We start from the raw sequence: 7,628 nt of genomic DNA on the forward strand, positions 1-7,628 counted from the left end.
CCGAAGGGCCTGGTATGGATTTGGGGGAAACCTACACCGTTTTTTTTTTTCACATTTTTTTAATGCTGGCAATTGTTTTTTTTTACCTTCAGCTGTCAGTAGGGAGCCCCGCTAACAGCTGATGACTCATCGGTTGTTAAGGATGCACCGGCCGCACCACTCCTTAACAACCATGTTGTTTAGTGGTTATTAAGGATGCGGGTGGCTGTTCGCTCCTTAACAACGCCTATTTTTTTATGTAAATAAATACTCCAGCTACCGCCAGATGGTAAATTACCGCACATGTCTACTACTAAATACCGCTTGACTTCATAAAATAATGAAGTATTTTAGTAGCGTTTTTTTAGTGAATGCCAAAATCTTTTTCAAAAACACTGTGCGGTATCTCACCACATACTCGGATATGGTAAGATACCGCTTTGTGAATGGAGCACATAGTCCCTAATCACTGCTACACATACAGTGTCCTTGATCACTGCCACACCAGTTATTGTGTCCCTGATCACTGCCACGCCATTTATAGTGTCCATGATCATCACCACACAAGTCATGTTGTCCCTAATCACTGCCACACCAGACATATTGTCCTTGATCACCACCACACCAGTTACAGTGTCCTTGATCACTGCCACATCAGTCATGATGTCCCTAATCACAGCAACACCAGTCATATTGTCCCTAATCATAGCCATAGCAGTTACAGTGTCTCTATAACTGCCACACCAGTTATTGTGTCCCTGATCACCACCACGCCAGTTACATTGTCTATGATCATCACCACACCAGTCATATTGTCCATGATCACTGCCACACCAGTTACAGTGTCACTGATTACAGCCACAACAGTTATAGTGTCTCTGATCACTGCCACAACAGTTACAGTGTCTTTGATCACCACCACACCAGTTACAGTGTCCCTGATTACACCAGTTCAGTGTTGCTCTGCCTGCTGCCTGTACTAACCCTGGTCTTTTTATTGACCATGTTTCTACCTGCTGTCTGGACCAATCCTTTTCCTGTTTGTTGAACATGTCTCTACCTGCACCATAAACTGACCCATCTGCACATCCCACCAATTACCTGTTCCTGAGAGACATCAGGCCAGTGAACATGGCATTTCTGTGGGCAGTCATGTACCAGTACTAGGCTTGCTTGGCTTTTAGGAACTGTGAATGCTATAGGTGATGCTACACTACACTATATTTTTTGACCACTTGTAAAGAGGTGACCACTACAGTACATTTTTTGACACAATTGGTTGCTTTGTGTGATTCACATAATATAATGTCCGGTACATAATCAGTCCAGATAGTGAAAAAGTCCCACACATGTGATATCGCCATACTCAGGGGGAAGAGCAGCAGAATGTGTTTTGGAGTGTAATTATAACTGTCCATGCTGCATGTGAGGTATATCTTGTTAAATTGCCAACTTTGTGTAAAAAAAATAATTTTCATTTCTTTTCTGCATTTTCCAAAATTTGTGGCAATAAAATGAAGTCTTCAAAAGACTCTCCGTGCCTCTAAAAAATATGATGGGGCATTCACGCTCCAAAACGTGGTCATTTTTTAGGCATTCCTACTGTCCTGGTGCTATAGGGCCTCCAAAAATGCAATAGGTAGTCAGGAAATTAGATGCATAATTTATGCCTCTAGAACACCTGAAGGCGCTTCCTTGGATTTTGTGCCCCTTTTTATGGCAAGACTGTGAAAAAGTCTCTTTTTTCCCACAAATAGAGCTTTCTTTTGGTGGTATTTGATCTCCTCTGTGGTTTTAATTTTTTGTGCTATAAACAAAAGAAGAGTGACAATTATTTAAAAGAAAAAACAATATTTTTTACTTTTTGCTATAATAAATATCCCCAATTTAAAAAAAAAAAAAAAAAATTTCCTCTGTTTAGGCTGATATGTATTCTTCTACATATTTTTGGTAAAAAAAAAAAAAAATCACAATAAGCATATATTGAGTGGTTTGCGCAAAAGTTATAGCGTCTACAAAATAGGGGAGATTTTAGGCGTTTTTCTAATTTTTTTTTTTACTAGTAATAGCGGCGATCTGCAATTTTTATCGGTACTGCGATATTGCGGCTGACAAATCGGACACTTTTGACACTTTTTTGGCACAATTGACATTTATACAGTGATCAGAGCTAAAAATAGCCACTGATTACTGTATGAATGTCACTGGCAGGGAAGAGGTTAACACTAGGGGGTGATCAAGGGGTTAAGTGTGTGTTCCCTAGGTGTGTTCTAACTGTGATGGGATAAGACTGACTGCGAGAGAAAACAGATCGTTGTTCCTACTTAGTAGGAACACACAATCTGTTTCTCCTCCCCTGACAGGACAGGGATTTGTGTGTTTACACACACAAATTCCCGTTCCTGCTCGGTGGCCGGCGGGGATCACGCCCACCAGCTACATGCATCAGGTCCCCCACCGTGCAGCAGGGGCGCGCCTGCTATGGCTCTTAAAGCAGCCGCAGTATATATACATGGCGATTCACGCAGCAGAGCCATTCTGCATCAGCATCAGACATTGTGTTAGTTGTTCCTGGAATGCGCACTGCATACATAAAAATATTTAATTGCAAACAACACAACACCAGATGACGCAACAATTGTACCACTGGCGCCGAGGAGGCCATCACATGATTAATGACTATGAACTACCCCAGTGTTATCACAATGAAGCCTCATCTTCCTGTCCTGAAAAATGGACCCCCAAATCTCCACTGCCACAATCACCGGAAACAATTCCAGCAATACCAGGTTCTTGAGGAACCCCGCCCCGCGCCAAGACTCTTACCACTTCCACCTCTGCACGCAAAATTCAACTTCCCTAACAGGGACTGCAGCTGCCTGAGTTAAATTTTACGTTTTCCCACCACTAAGCCTATCTCCGCCTGTAGCACATGTCACTTGTCCTCTGGTAATCGACATTCCATAGCCAGTGAATCAATTATTATACCCAAAAAACTAATCTCAACCACCGGGCCAACTGTTTTATCCAGCGCCAGCGGTATACCGAAACGCTCTGCAATATGCTGCAGTGTAGCTAGCAAAATCCAGCACGATCTGGAAGCAGGAGGGCCCACGCATAAAAAATCATCCAAATAATGGATGATAGAGTTTATGCCTGACACATCCCTAACCACCCATTCTACAAATTAAAAGGTCTCAAACAGAGATCATGAGATTGAACAGCCCATAGGTAAACCCCAATTGACATAAAACATGTCCAGCCACTGACACCCCAACAGGTAAAAACTGTCCGGATGAACCGGCAGCAACCGGAATGCAGCCTCCACGTCTGTTTTTGCAATAAGGGCACGCTGACCTTAGCACTGTACCCAACACACCGCAGCATCAAATAAAGTATATGATACCGAGCATGCCTCCGGATCAATGGCGTCATTTACAGAACCCATTTAGGAAAGGACAAGTAATGGATCAAACAAAATTTACCCGGCTCCATTAAGTTTGCCAGTGGAGGAGTTTGAAGGGGCCACTCATGCGGCCCAATGCCACCTCCTTTCCCAACTTTTCCGCTACTACCGAAGGATGTTGTAATGCTGACCGTAAATTTCTAGACAAGGGGGGATGCACTGTAATGAACACAAAAATGCGGAAACCTTTCCTGAAACCTGATTCCAAAAGTCAGGCAGCCGCCCGGTCTGGATATTCACTCTCACCGGAGTTGTCCTTCTTTCCTGAAGAATCACCGGAACGTCCCTTCCCCTGCTTAAAACACTGTAGCAAGGTGTGACTACCCCCGCAGCCAGAACATTCATGTTTGAAATGGCAACTGTTTCCAAACCTACACACTCCTTCATTAAACTGCCAACACCCTTTACGTTTTGCGGCCAGCTGTCCTAGTGTTTCTGAACCACCGACCCAGTTGGGAAAAAACGTTGTGGGTGCCCGCGCCAAGGACATAAGCTTCATTCATAAGCTGATGTCCTTATGGTCCCGGTATAAGGATTGGCAAATAGCTTTTCTCTGACGAAAATGTTTGTCATATCTGAGCCACACCTGCCCCCCATACACCCGTTCTGCTTCCCCAATGGCATCCAAGTAGCAAAAAAGTGCCAAGCAGCACTTGGGTTGTTTTTCGCCAATCACACTTGCCAGGATCGCACATGCCTGAAGCCAGTTCACAAAGGAGCAGGGAATAAGGTGATAACGCCGCTTTTCCTCATACTCTTTTTTGGACGCCTTTAAAAGGATCTCCAGTTTCACCCTGTCCAGATTAAACTTCTGAAATGGTAGTGAGGAAAAAATCTCTACATACTCACCCTTCCATATTTTTTCCCTTACTTCGGGCTTGAGATGTGCTCCTAAAGGGCCCTCAAAACAAACATACACCTCACATTTTGCAGCATCTGCTAAACACAGAGTGTCCGCCACCAGTAGCTTCTTTACCCACAGATTTATCAGCAACGGTCGCCCCCATCGCCCCCTCCCCCTGTTGTAACCACACCACTGACTGCCCCTAAGCCTGGGACCTCTGCGGACAATGAGCCCAACCCCAACTGACCGGGGACCCACCCAGACACCGGGGAAAGAGTGCTGTTACTTACCTCAAGGCGCTGGACCAGCGATTTTAAACCCTTTAAAAATTGTTGCAAATCAGATCCCACTCCTGATGTAGCAGCTGAGTGGGCTGCTGCATGAGGTGAAGGTAAATTAGGCAATACCAGCAGTGGAAGGGATGCACCCTGCCCCCTGCTGCCCCCACCCCTAAGCTTAAATGCCCACCCAACAATGCCTGTTAGGATGAAAAAGCATTAGCATGGAATCACCAGGCTGCACAGGAAGAGGACCCACAGCCGCACTACCAGCATCCACCGCAGCCACCCGAACTGGCACTTCATCCTCCAAGCTGAACAGCTCACCCTCAGTCCGGAGGAAGGCCACATCTGTCCGACTTGCCATGGAAGGGACGCTCAGCGAAGAAGCCTCGGCACCGGGTCCGGAAGTGCTGGTCCCAGCCCCCGGTCCACGCCTCGCTCCTGCACCAGCAACGCCATCAGAACCTGTGACAGACCTAGCCGGGAAAGAGACTTTTGGAGGGGACTGTATGTTAGCCTCTTGACGATTGATCGAGGGCCCTTGCATTTGGGGGAACGGTGCTCTTTGTGAGCTGTATGCCTGGGGACCCTTGAGGTGGTATTACTGTGGATTTGGGTCCTGGTCCCCCAGGACACACAGACTCTGGGGACCCTGGATTTGCCATATTAGAATAGTGGCTGATTCATAATGCTGGGACAGATACTGTTAGGTACTGATGTAAATTCCAACACCTGTCTGTCTATTGTCTGCTAAAATGTGTATTGTAAATAAGTCTACTATGGGATCTAAGAGTCATTAGATCCCCATTGTTATTTGTGTTAATTAACTCTGCTATTGTGTGAAGAAGAGTCTATGTTGATTGGGATAATGTTGATTGGATTTTCTGAACTACAAGACGGCCAGTCTGACCTAACGGTCATGTCTGAGTCATCTAGGCTGTCTAAAGGGATTAGTTAATTAGCTCATGTTAATTAGGTTAATTAGGTTACAGCTGTATTGTTAGAGTAATATGAGCAGGAGGTCTGCACCTCCACTTTGAGTGTATAAAAGCCACACTGAAAGACTTACTTAAGAGCTGTGGAGGGAATAGTGGGATCGTGCTTCCTTGCCATGAACACATCCAAACCATCACCTGGATCCAAGGTAGCAGGATAGCAGGAGAGGAGAAATACCAGCCACCATGGATGAGGAATTCAGAAGGAGGTTGCAAGAGGAGATACAGCACAGAGGACCAGTATCAGAGCAGGTCCTAGGATGGTTTGATTCTATCCGCTGTGAACACTGGAAGAAAGCGCTAGCCCGTGAGCAGTGATACCAGGGAAAAGTTCCCCCCTCCATCCATGTGAGGTACTGGTCACAGTATGAAGTGCGAATGCTGTTTTTGGGGGAACAGCTGAACCAGGATTGGACAGCCGAGTTAAGCAGGCTGATCCGGGCAGAAATGCGGTTGGACGAGAGCTACAGAGCCCTCCAGTGGTATGTAGCCCAAGTGTGCCTGTGGACAGCGGATGACAGCCCCACGAAAGGCTTTGACTACGATGGCCTGGGGTTGTTATACTGGAGGCTGTCCAGGGACCCTGACTTTGGGAGTGATCGGGAGTGGCGTTTGGAGGAAATAATGGAGCACAGAGAGCGGAGACTGAATGTCTCAGAAGTGCACTGGGCACTGGAAGATTTGGAGTTTCTGGCCGTTCAGGAATGGGAGTTGGAGATCGCCTACAAACAGCTGTTAGACTCTGCTCAGCAGCAGGGTGGTGCTCCCTTTGCCTGGGACTATCAGGAAATACCAGTTGACAACTCTGAAATCCTGGCTGAAGAGTTGACAATGTGGCAGAGTAACGGTGTGCTTTGCCAACCTGCACCCGCAGCTATGGAGGCGGAGGTCTTATGGCGGATGCAGCAAGTGCTGACTGACCTTGATGAACCTGTTTCTGCATTGGATGATCTTGGATGGAGGAATGTGCCTGTCCAGCAGAATGCCAGAGAATCGGCAGTGGAAAATCTGAAGATTGCCGTCCCCAAACCTGAAGTGCTGACAACAGGGCAGAGCTCTGCTAACCTCTGCCCAGCACTGATAGCATCTTCTGGGTTCCACGGAGAGGAGATGGTGAACCTTTAGCCCCAGACACCAGTTGCAGAGACAGGGGATTTGATAGACTTTTCTGCTGAGGAAGAACAACCTAGTGAGCCTCCAGCAGAAGAAGAGCTGTTATTAGGGCCAAACTTCACTGTGTTCTGCCCAGCACTGATAGCATCTTCTGGGTTCCACGGAGAGGAGATGGCGAACCTTTATCCCCAGACAACAGTTGCAGAGACAGGGGATTTGATAGACTTTTCTGCTAAGGAAGAACAACCTGGTGAGCCTCCAGCAGAAGAGGAGCTGTTATTCGGGCCAAACTTCACTATGCTCTGCCCAGCACCAACAGAAGTATCTGTGAAGTTACAAGGAACTTCCCCAGCTGAAGCGCTGGCAACCAGACAGAGGGTCCAAGATCTCTGCCCTACACCTGCGGCGGAAGCTCAGGGTGAGAAGGAGGTGGTCACTTCCTAGCAGCAGATCAGGATTCAGGGTGAGAAGGGAGAGGAGGTGTTCGTCGTCCCTCCCCAACAGTTAGCCGGAGCAGATGGTGTGGGATTTCCAGCAGAAGGGCTGGCAACAGGGCCAAGTACTGCTGGACTCTGCCCTCAACTAACAGAGGATGGATGTCCTGTGAAGGTGGATGGGACTTCAGTCTCCACCTGTATACCCCAGGGATACTGGGCAGTCAGCCCAGATCCCCAACAGCAGGACGGAGTGAGCCCAGACACCCTGTCTTCTCTCCAGCGGCAGAAAGGACTCCAGGGAGAAGGGCCAGTCCAGGCCTCTCCCCAGCGGCAGATATGTTCTCTGAGAGAGGCAGAGGTTGGCTGGGTGAGTAATGCTTTGTTTGGAACAATTTGTTTGGGGTACTGTGTGGGTACAGTCATTAGAGGACTGGAACTACTGACTAACTTCGGAGTCAACCCGTTTGGGGTCTCCTCCTGTGTTAGTCTCCTGCCGAAAGGGGAGAAATGTGA

The sequence above is a fragment of the Aquarana catesbeiana genome, linkage group LG05, assembly GCF_042186555.1.
Source record: "Aquarana catesbeiana isolate 2022-GZ linkage group LG05, ASM4218655v1, whole genome shotgun sequence".
Classification (NCBI taxonomy): Eukaryota; Metazoa; Chordata; class Amphibia; order Anura; family Ranidae; genus Aquarana; species Aquarana catesbeiana.